Here is an 11,295-nt window from a genome sequence, read left to right on the forward strand (position 1 = left end):
CTATAACACCACCAGTTAGCTGTAATATAACAACATTATACTATAACACCGCAGGTACTGTAATATAACAACATTATACTATAACACAGCATACTCTAATATAACGAAATTATACTATACACCACAGGTACTGTAATTATAACAACATTATATCTATAACACCACAGGTTACTGATAATATAACAACATTATATAATACCACCACAGGTCATGTAAAATATAACACATTATACTATAACCCCACCACAGGTACTGTAATATAACAACTTATACTATAACACCACAGGTACCTAATATAACAACAATTATACTATAACACCACAGTACGTAATATAACATTATACTATAACACCAAAGGTCTGTAATATAACAACATAATACTATACACGCACATGTTTGGTTTGTTTTTTATTGGGGTGAGTTTTGCGTTACTGTTAAAAAAGTCAAGAGGTTTGAATCCTTTCGCGAAGTCTAAAATCTCTAAGATATATACTAGATTATATTAAATTAAAATATTAAATATTAAACAGTTTGGATTATAACATTTTCTGTGTTGTTTTCTCTGGTTTGTTTCAAGATGGAGGCTCTGCCTCAATCCTCCTCTCTACACCATTACTATTCCTTCCTCTGTCTGTCTCCTGGTTGGTGGCTGCTCTCTCCATCTTCTGATGCATTCTACTGGTCCTGTTTGCAAGAGGAACAAAGATGTAGGCAGTGAACCAGAGATGTTCGTATCCTGACGTTTAGAATCATACAGGACCAGAACCCAGGGAAGAGAGGTACCATACAACACACACACACACCACACACACACACACAACACACACATCACACACACACACACACAACACACACACACACACACACACACACACACACAACACCACACACAGTACACTGTTCTTTATGTTTTAACCGTTGTCTCGTCTCCTCCAGAGAAGTCTCGCAGGAGCTGATCCAGTCTCCTCTGGCAGTGAAGACCTCAACACCACAGGTACTGTAATACTGTAATAACACTATAACACCACAGGTACTGTAATACTGTATAACACTATAACAACCACATGGTACTGTTAATACTGTATAACACTATAACACCACAGGTACTGTAATACTGTATAACCACTATAACACCACCAGGTACTTGTAATACTTGTATAACACTATAACACCACAGGTACTGTAATACTGTATAACACTTATAACACCACAGGTACTGTAATACTGTATAACACTATAACACCACAGGTACTGTAATTACCGTATAACACTATAAACACCACAGGTACTGTAGTACTGTATAACACTATAACACCACAGGTATCGTATACTGTATAACCACTATAACACCACAGGTACTGTAATACTGTATAACACTATAACACCACAGGTATGTAATACTGTATAACACTATAACACCACAGGTACTGTAATACTGTACTAAACTATAACACCACAGGTACTGTAATACTGTATAACACTATAACACCACAGGTACTGTAATACTGTATAACATCCCACAGTACTAATCTAACATACACCACGGTACTGTAGTACTGTATAAACACTATAACACCACAGGTACTGTATACTGTATAACACTATAACACCACAGGTACTGTAATACTGTATAACACTATAACACCACAGGTACTGTAATACTGTATAACACTATAAACACCACAGGTACTGTAGTCAATATACGTATGTATAAAGCACTATAACACCACAGGTACTGTAATACTGTATAACACTATACAACCACAGGTACTGTAATACTGTACAACACTATAACACCACAGGTACTGTAATACTGTATAACAACTATAACACACAGGTATGTATACTGTATAACACTATAAACACAGGTACTGTAATACTGTATAACCTATAACACCACAGGTACTGTAATACTGTACTACACTATAACACACAGGTACTGTAATACTGTATAACATATAACACACAGGTACTGGTAATAGAACATCATAAATGAACATATAAGGTTCCTACTTTTGTAATGATCTTCCATCAGAATGTTGTAAAGCAAGGGGTCCTTTGTCGGGAACAACTGTATGTTTTGGTTTTAGAAAAGGCCTTTTTCCCTCTCGATTTAGCAAGCAAAACTAGACAAGTGGCGCGAAGCTCTCCATCGTCAACGACTCAGAGAACGGAACACGGCAAAACTCCCGAAAAAAATTCAATTAATCTGATTTAAACTATATTGAAAACATTACTTTAACGATGATATTGTCACATATTTCAAATAAAATCAAAGCCCGGAGATAGTTTGCCGTCTATAACCGACAGCTTTTCAGAAGAATCCCACGGTTCCTCATCGCGTCTTCTGAAACGGAAATTTGTGTCTCGTCATGCCAGAGCTCTTATTCGACCGTCAGTTCAAGCTATAACACTCATTTCTTCTCTCACCTGGCTATATTGACATCTACGTGGAAAGGCGTATGGACGTGGATGTACAGTAAATCTCCTCGTTTATCGGGGGGTTACGTTCCGAAAATGACACCGCGATAAAGTGAAATCGGCGCAATAGATCTTTTTTTTTTTTTTACAATTAGCAACTATTGAGATGATATAGCCAAAATAAGTGAACTCACATGTAGGCCGTTTCGTAGATTATGGGTTTTAAGGAGATGTTCGAAATTAGCAAGATAATTTGGCCAACTTAATGTTAAATTTGCAAGCTGTTTTCATAGTACGTACCATAACTGACGGACGACAAAATGATAGCACAATTCGTAGCATGTTTTGATATCAAGAAGCGGGAGTGAGTTTTTAGCGAATCAAGAAGCAGAGCACAATGCACCAAAAAAAAAAAAAAAATGCATTATGGAATACCGCGAAATAGCGAATCGCGATAAGTGCACCGCGAGTGGCGAGGGGATGCACTGTATACTAATACATATCAACACATTTATCAGGCAGGGCCGCTAGAAGCAGAGCATCGATTTCAGATTTTTTCCACCTTTCTGACAGGAAAGTTTGCTGCAAAATGAGTTCTGTTTTACTCACAGATATATTACCAAAACGGTTTTAGAAACTTAGAGAGTGTTTTCTATCCAGATAGTAATAATAATATTGCATATTGTTAGCGAGCCAAGAATTGAGTACGAGGCCGTTCTTGAAATGGGCACCGATTTCATCCAAGTTACTCAATACTGCCCCTGCAGCACCAAAGAAGTTAAACCTGTTTGGGATGGTGGGACGCTAGCAGATCATTTGGTAATCCAACTGCATTGTCAGATTTCAAAAATGCGTACACGGTGAAAGCATACCATAACGATTATCTGAGGACAGGCGCCCGACGACCAAATACTTTTTCAAACGCAGCACAGGCGTCACAAAATCAAAATTGCGATAAAATAAATCACTTAACTAAGATCATTCATTGTTTGCAATCCAGGATCCGAGCTTAACACATGATCTGGTCGTTTTTGTTACGACTAAGTCCTTTTTGATATCAAGAAATGTTCCATTTAAAATTGGCGGGCTGGATTCAGTAACTTACTCCGTCAACATGCGTACAAACGAATGCCAATGGTTTAGCCAGTAAAGTTTCGTCCTACAAGTCAAACGATGTTTTCTAATAATCGTGTAGGTTGCGTCCTAATATCTAAATAAAGCGATAAACTTTTTCAACTGGAGAAGTTAAACTAGAAAAGGACAAGGAACGAAGAGCGCCTAATCAATAGTGCTTCCTTTGGAATTTCTTTACAACTTCTTCATTTTTCAAAAAACACAGTCCTTGAAACTTGTTCAGACTTTGACATCTAGTGGAGGCCAAAGGTACTGCAAGCTGGGTCTAATTACTTAACAGGAGACAAAGACTTAATGGAAAGATGGCTGTGTCCTTGCCAAAAAAAAATCCGCCTGATGGATTTTCCTAGGGTTTTTGGCTGACAAATCAGTTTCTGTTTTACTCCACATACATTATTTTAACAGTTTGTTGAACTTCAGAGTTGTTTTCTTTATCCAAATCTACAAATGATAGTGCATTATCCTATCTTCCTGGGCTGAGTAACAGGCAGTTTTAACATTGGGAACGTCAGTCCATCCGAGAATTCAGAACACTTTCACAGTATGGCGAAGAGGTTCAACATGAATAATATCCTCTTGTCTCCTGGTTTGTTTCAGTGGATCTGGTCCAGTCTGTGTTAATGTCCTCTCTCTCTCCTGTGTTTAGTTCCAGGTGTATCTGGTCGCAGTCTGTGTTATATCCTCTCTCTCTCCTGTGTTTAGTTCCAGGTGATCTGGTCCAGTCTGTGTTAATATCCTCTCTCTCTCCTGTGTTTAGTTCCAGGTGATGTTGACCTATGCTGACTCAACCACACAGAGAAGAGACAACACAACAGAGGAGGTAGGAAAAGGGAGAGACCAACAACACTCCCTCATCTTTCTGAAGTATAATAATATGTTTTAGTGTTTTAACATGTCACTAGTTGTAAACGTGTTATGTGTTTCTTTCAGAGAACGTCGTTCCAGACCTGTCTACTCAGCAGTGAAGACAGACAGACAAGAGATACAGGTCAGAAGGTCGTTCCAGAGCTGTCTACTCAGCAGTGACAGACAGACAGACACAACAGAACACCAGACAGACAGACAGACAGACAGACAGACAGACAGACAGACAGACAGACAGACAGACAGACAGACAGACAGACAGACAGACAGACAGACAGACAGGTCAGGCTCAATGATGATGATGAAAAGTAGAGATCATGGCAGCCATTTTGTGCCAGAGGGCTCAGCACCACCCATCAGTTTCTGTGCATAGTGTAGAGAATCATTGTACCATCAAAACCACTGTGAAATATATTTTCTACAACCAATAATATTGTTGTTTCAGCTGTTTCTAAAAGATGCAACAACAAAACATAAGGGAACGTATAGCATTGCTCACATAGAACAGATCTAATGCGACTTAGACATGCTTTACAGTAGAATTACAGATCTATAACACACTTTTCTATGTGAATTTTGTCAGGTCGCCCCAAAAATAACATATTGCCAGTTTAACTAATTAAATCTATGTGTCCTATAGGTAGAGCTGTATCTGGATCCGGGGAAGTAATGTACAGAGAGGTAGGTCCAGATCACTGTATCACTAACCCTAATGTACAGACTGAGGTAGGTCCAGATCACTGTATCACTAACCCTAATGTACAGACTGAGGTAGGTCCAGATCACTGTATCACTAACCCTAATGTTACAGACTGAGGTAGGTCCAGATCACTGTATCACTAACCCTAATGTACAGACTGAGGTAGGTCCAGATCACTGTATCACTAACCCTAATATACAGACTGAGGTAGGTCCAGATCACTGTATCACTCACCCTAATGTACAGACTGGGGTAGGACCAGATCACTGTATCACTCACCCTAATGTACAGACTGGGGTAGGACCAGATCACTGTATCACTAACCCTAATGTACAGACTGAGGTCAAACAAGTCAAATTCTATTAGTCACATGTGCCGAATATAACCTGACAGTGAAATGGTTTCTTACGAGTCCCTATCCAACAGTGCAGTTTCAAGAAAATACGGAAAGAATACGAGATAAAAGTAACAAGTAATTAACCTTTCATTGCTACCCATCCCGGATCCGGGAGCATCCTCATCAAAAAAGCTGACTAGCATAGCCTAGTCTAACGCGACAGGGATGTCATATAATATAATGTTCATGAAATCACAAGTCCAATACAGCAAATGAAAGATAAACAGCTTGTGAATCCAGCCATCATTTCCGATTTTTAAAATGTTTTACAGCGAAAACACAATATGTATTTCTATTAGCTAACCACAATAGCCAAACACACAACCGCATATTTTCACCATGTTTCCACCGCATAGGTAGCTTTCACAAAACCCACAAATAGAGATAAAATGAATCACTAACCTTGAACAACTTCATCAGATGACAATCTTATAGCATCATGTTATACAATACATTTATGTTTTGTTCGAAAATGTGCATTTTTATAGCTACAAATCCTGGTTCTACATTGCAGCTACCATCACAAATAGCACCAAAGCAGCCAGAATAATTACAGAGAGCAACGTGAAATACATAAATACTCATCATAAAACATTCATGAAAAAGACATGGTTTACAGCAAATGAAAGATAAACATCTTGTGAATCCAGCCAATATTTCAGATTTTTTAAGCGTTTTACAGCGAAAACAAAATATAGAATTATATTAGCTCATCACAATAGCCAAACACACAACGCCATTTATCCACCGCAAACATAGCTTTCGCAAAAACCAGCAATAGATATAAAATTAATCACTAACCTTTGGACAACTTCATCAGATGACAGTCTTATAACATCATGTTATACAATACATTTATGTTTTGTTAGAAAATGTGCATATTTAGAGCTGCAAATCGTGGTTATACATTGTGAATACGTAGCATCAATTCACCAAAATCTCCGGAGATATTTTGGACAGTCACCTAATCTGACCAAAGAACTCATCATAAACTTTGCTAAAAAATACATGTTGTACAGCAAATGAAAGATACACTGGTTCTTAATGCAACCGCTGTGTTAGATTTTAAAAAATAACTTTACCACAACATACAGCATGCGTTATTGTGAGACAGCGCTCACCTATTCTCCGCGGTGTTGGAGTCAACATATTACACAGAATTACGAAATAACATCATAAATGTTGTCTTACTTTTGCTGTTCTTCCATCAGAATGCTGTGCAAGGAGTCCTAGGTCCAGAAAAAAAATCGTTGTTTGGTTTTAGAAAGTCCATTTCTTCTGTCTAATTAGCAACTTGTCGAGCTCACGTGTCGAGCTCACGTGTCCATCATCTCTTGACGCATGGAACGAAAAATTCCAAAATTCCCAATAAACATTGAATAAACTGATCAAACTCGGTTGAAAAATCCTACTTTATGATGTTTTTCTCATATGTATCAAATAAAATCAGAGCCGGAGCAATTCGCCGTGTATACCGAACGCTTTTCAGAAGACAATGCCGAGTTCCCCCGCGCGCCGTCGAAAACTGACAAAATACCGGACCTGCCACTCCAAAAGCTCTTAGTCGGCCTCACATCAAGCTAGACACCCCATTCAACCTTCAACCACAGATATAATTCAAACAATTTTAAAACTTCAGAATGTTTTCAATCCAATAGTAATAATAATATGCATATTGTATGATCTAGAACAGAGTACGAGGCCGTTCAATTTGGCCACGATTTTTTCCAAAGTGAAAACAGCGCCCCCCTATTCACAAGAAGTTAAACAGTATAACATGCTGCTCTGGTCTGGTGGCTGACATTTAAACAGTATAACATGATGCTCTGGTCTGGTGACTGACATTTAAACAGTATAACATGATGCTCTGGTCTGGTGGCTGACATTTAAACAGTATAACATGATGCTCTGGTAGCTGACATTTTAACAGTATAACATGATGCTCTGGTCTGGTGGCTGTGATTTAAACAGTATAACATGATGCTCTGGTCTGGTAGCTGACATTTAAACAGTATAACATGATGCTCTGGTGGCTGACATTTAAACGTATAACATGATGCTCTGGTGGCTGACTATTTTAAAACAGTATAACATGATGCTCTGGTCTGGTGGCTGACATGTTAAACAGTATAACATGATGCTCTGGTCTGGGCTGACATTTTAAACAGTAAACTGATGCTCTGGTTCTGGTGGCTGACATTTAAACAGTATAACATGATGCTCTGGTAGCTGACATTTAAACAGTATAACATGATGCTCTGTCTGGTGGCTGACATTTAAAACAGTTAATAACATGATTGCTCTGGTGGCTGACATTTAAACGTATAACATGATGCTCTGGTGGCTGACATTTAACACAGTATAACATGATGCGCTCTGGTCTGGTGGCTGACATTTAAACAGTATAACATGATGCTCTGGTCTGTGGCTGACATTTTAAACAGTATAACATGATGCTCTGGTCTGGTGGCTGACATTAAAAGTATAAACATGAATGCTCTGGTGGCTGACATTTAATCAGTATAACATGATGCTCTGGCTGGTGACTGACATTTAACAGTAATACCATGAGCTCTTGTCTATGTAGCTGAGCATTAAAAGTATAACATGATGCTCTGGTTGCTGACATTTAAACAGTTTAACATGATGCTCTGGTCGAGTGGCTGACATTTAAACAGTATAACATGATGCTCTGGTCTGGTGGCTGACATTTTATAACAGTTTATAACATGATGCATCTGGTCTGGTGGCCTACATTTAAACAGTATAACATGAATACTGAAAGACCAAAGTCACCAAATGAAACTTCCTTACAACTGACAGCATTAGTAAATATAGAGGCTGTTCAGAGCAGGAGATCTGTGGCTGTTGAGGTTAGAGCTATTTGTGAACCAACATCACCCACACCTCCTCCCCTTTGTTGACTGGTGCAGCAGCGCTTATTTTAGTCTCTATGGGGAACCTACGTATTCTATGATGTACATTCAGAGTTCTAAACACTTAAAACACCAGTCAAACACCCTGGTTGAATCAGTCATTGTCATTGGACTGTATGTTGTGGTGTATAATGTTATCTAAAACTACACATTAACTTCTCTTGGGCAGGTGGGACGCAAACGTCCCACGGCCAATAGCCAGATAAAAATACAGCGCGCCATATTCAAATAACATGATATTAAAATCTAACTTTCATTATATCACACATGTAAGATACCAAATTAAAGCTACACTCGTTGTGAATCCAGCCAACATTTCAGATTTCAAAAAAGCTTTTCGGCAAATCATAAGATGCTATTATCTGATGATAGCACCATTGTAAACAAAGAGAGTAGCATAATTCAAACACTGCAAGCACGACACAAAACGTAGAAATGAATATAAATCATGCCTTACCCTTTGACGAAATTATTTTTGTGGCACTCCAAATATGTCCCATAAACATCACAAATGGTCCTTTTGTTCGATTAATTCCGCTATATATATCCAAAATGTCCAATTTGTTTGGACCGTTTCATCCAGAAAAACACAGCTTCCAACTTTCGCCAAGTCACTACAAATATATAAAAAGTTACATGTAAACTTGACCAAAACATTTCAAACTACTTTGGTAATACAACGTTAGGATTTTTAAACGTTAATAATCGATCAATTTGAAGACGTGATGACTGGTTCAATACAAAAAGAAAACAAACTGACGCAACTTTTTTCGTAACTTGACTCTCTCAAAAGTTTACTTCATGTGACCCTCATTTACGATAGCCCCTACTTCTTCACTACACAAAGGAATAACCTCAACCGATTTCCAAGGACTGGTGACATCCAGTGGAAGCGGTAGGAACTGCAAGCAAGTCCATTAGAACTGGTGTCCTTAAAAAACCTAATTGAAAAGACAGTGACATCAAAAAAATCAAATTCTGAATGGTTTGTCCTCGGGGTTTTGCCTGCTACATAAGTTCTGTTATTCCCACAGACATGATTCAAACAGTTTTAGAAACTTCAAATTTACTAATAATATGCATATCTTATATTCTGGGGATGAGTAGCAAGCAGTTGAATTTTGGCATGCATATTTTCCCGAAATTGAAAATGCTGCCCCCTGCCCTCAGGAAGTTAAACACTGAACCTGTTGGGGTGTATAAATGTATCTAACTACACATTAAACACTGAGACCTGTTGGGTGTATAAATGTATCTAACTACACATTAAACACTGAACCTGTACTGTTGGGTGTATAATGTATTTCAACTACACAACTTAAACACTGAGACCTGTTGGGGTGTATAAATGTATATCTAACTACAAATTAAACACTGAGGCCTGTTGGGGTGTATAAATGTATCTAACTAAACATTAAACACTGAGAGCTGTTGGGGTGATAAATGTATCTAACTACACATTAAACACTGAGGACCGTGTTGGGGTGTATAAATGTATCTAACTACACATTAAACACTGAGACCTGTTGGGGTGTATTACTGTTCCTGTGGTGTTGGAGGTCTTCACTGCAGTAGACTGATCAGCTCCTCTGTCCCTCACTCATCTCTCTCTCCTCTCTCTTTACCTAGTGACCCTGTTCATCAGAACATCATGGTGGATGGAAAAATATGCTCTCAGCAGCGGTGAATAACCACAACCCTGTCAGTCCATCTCTTTACTTCTCCTTTTCTCTTGTATTCTTCTCTCATCGTTCCCTTTTCACACCAACGCACTTATACTTTAGACGCTGCAGCCTTGACCGCCATCAACATCATCAGCAACAGAGAGGTGTGAAGTTTCCACAACAGAGTTAGAGTCAGTTTATCATGTATTTATCTTTAGACGCTGCAGCCTTGACCTCCATCAACAGAGTTTAGAGTTAGTTTATCATGAGAACATACAGGGGACCACCACTGACTGGAACTATCAACAACAAGAGTTAGTTTATCATGAGAACATACAGACACCACTGACTGGAACTATCAACAACAAGAGTTAGTTTATCATGAAAACATACAGACACCACTGACTGGAACTATCAACAACAAGAGTTAGTTTATCATGAAAACATCCAGACACCACTGACTGGAACCAGCTGACAGTATCAGTTGTAAAGGCTTCATTACTACTAACAGAAGGAAAGTTGTAGTGTTATGTCCATGATGAATGATGTAAAGGCTTCATTACTACTAACAGAAGGAAAGGTGTAGTGTTATGTCCATGATGAATGTCGTAAAGGCTTCATTACTACTAACAGAAGGAAAGTTGTAGTGTTCTGTCCATGATGAATGTTGTAAAGGCTTCAATGTGTTTTATATTGTAATTGTTTATGTCCAATAGGATATTTCTATAATGTAATTGTGTGTGTTTATCTTGAGCAACACCAGTGTATGGTTGCCAACTTACCAAATAAAGCTTCCAAGACCTGGAGGTTCTACGTGTTGTATCCTGATATGTCCACTAGATGGCAGTGCTCCATGTGTTGTATCCTGATTTAACCACTAGATGGCAGTGCTCCATGTGTTGTATCCTGATCTGTCCACTAGATGACAGTGCTCCATGTGTTGTATCCTGATCTGTCCAATAGATGGCAGTGCTCCATGTGTTGTATCCTGATCTGTCCATATAGATGGCAGTGCTCCATGTGTCCACTAGATGGCAGTGCTCCATGTGTTATATCCTAATCTGTCCACTAGATGGCAGTGCTCCATGTGTTGTAATGGTGTAATACTGAACAATGTGATACATTATTACATTCCCTGGCTGCAGACATGGATGATACTTTAAATAGAAGTTGTCCCTA

At 38.5% G+C, this 11,295-nt stretch overlaps 1 long non-coding RNA gene across 1 annotated transcript in view; it reads left to right on the forward strand.

The window, feature by feature from the left end:
• Window positions 1-10,909, forward strand: part of LOC112078968 (uncharacterized) — an 11,489-nt gene extending 580 nt beyond the window's left edge. The window contains exons 4-5 of the long non-coding RNA XR_002895818.2: window positions 5,060-5,100; window positions 10,082-10,909. This is a non-coding gene — a long non-coding RNA (uncharacterized lncRNA). The remainder of the gene's footprint in view (window positions 1-5,059; window positions 5,101-10,081) is intronic.
• Window positions 10,910-11,295: the final 386 nt, after the last annotated feature.

Source organism: Salvelinus sp. IW2-2015, unplaced genomic scaffold (assembly GCF_002910315.2).
Source record: "Salvelinus sp. IW2-2015 unplaced genomic scaffold, ASM291031v2 Un_scaffold6601, whole genome shotgun sequence".
Classification (NCBI taxonomy): Eukaryota; Metazoa; Chordata; class Actinopteri; order Salmoniformes; family Salmonidae; genus Salvelinus; species Salvelinus sp. IW2-2015.